Source organism: Aplysia californica, unplaced genomic scaffold (genome assembly GCF_000002075.1).
Source record: "Aplysia californica isolate F4 #8 unplaced genomic scaffold, AplCal3.0 scaffold01939, whole genome shotgun sequence".
NCBI lineage: Eukaryota > Metazoa > Mollusca > Gastropoda > Aplysiida > Aplysiidae > Aplysia > Aplysia californica.
Window position 1 is genome coordinate 8,908 of NW_004799209.1, and position 1,135 is coordinate 10,042.

The following is a 1,135-nucleotide window of genomic DNA, read 5'->3' on the forward strand; positions in this document are numbered from 1 at the left end:
TGGAAACACAAGGGCGGTGTTCTGCATCACAGCTTGGCAATACCTCTCATTTATTTCCTTTTAGAATTTCACCTGACTATATCGACGTGTCGCTGTGTTGAGCGGGTTATTAAGAGGTCTACGCTTTATTTTTATGCGCTTTTATTAATTGCCTTTCTGTTTCTCCTCGCCTGACTACCCCCACCCACTCACCCCTCCACCCCACCACCACACACACACATACACTCCTTCCTTCACCCTTTTCTCTTACGACTTTCACTAATCGAATCGATTTTTTTCTGGATTAACCTATCAAATGGCGGGTGGTTGGCGGGTGTGGTTTCCTTTTTCTTTCCTATCAGACATAATTATTATCGTCCTTATCTCTTCTTCCTTCTTTAATTTAGTTACGCCCCTGTATCATCACCTCTGACCTTCGACACCTATGTGACCTAATTATGTCGCAAGCCTTTTTTTTCTTCAGTTCAATCCCGCGCTCATCTCAGTCGCCATACACTGCTCACGGGACCTCATGTTGCAAGCGCCGTAAAACTCTTACTAAAACTATCTTTTAAAAGCTCAACCAAACAAACAAACACTCGAAAGAACAGACACATAACCCCATAATGGAGTGTGCTGCGCAGGTGCAGACAATTAGTCACTGTTTGGAAGCTCCAATCGAGTCCATAAGGCTTGGGTTACAGTGGATAACTTTATGATGAGGTTACCAGCACTATGTAACTCACACCCTTAGATCGAATTCAGAATGGCGGACAGCAACGCCAGAGTAGCTATTCTAGTGATCTATTCTGCACGGAATGGTGCGCGCACCTTACACACATGTCCCCTCAGCCTCAAGAAACACGGTTTTTAAAAGGATTTTATTTCCTTCTTGTCTGACCACCCCTCTAAACCCCTCCCCTCCTTCCATCCCTTTTATTTGCATCTTGTTTAAAAGTGTCATCAAACATCATCGCTCTCACCCCCCTCACACTCCAAAAAATAAAAAACCCAACAAAAAAACAAAAATCCTAACAAAATAAAAACAAAGTAAAATAAAAGACAACAACTCGCCCCAGCAACATCTGCCAGCCACGAGGGGCAGGTAATCCAATCTTCGCTAGGAAGAAACCAGCAACACCAAGCTCCCGTACCC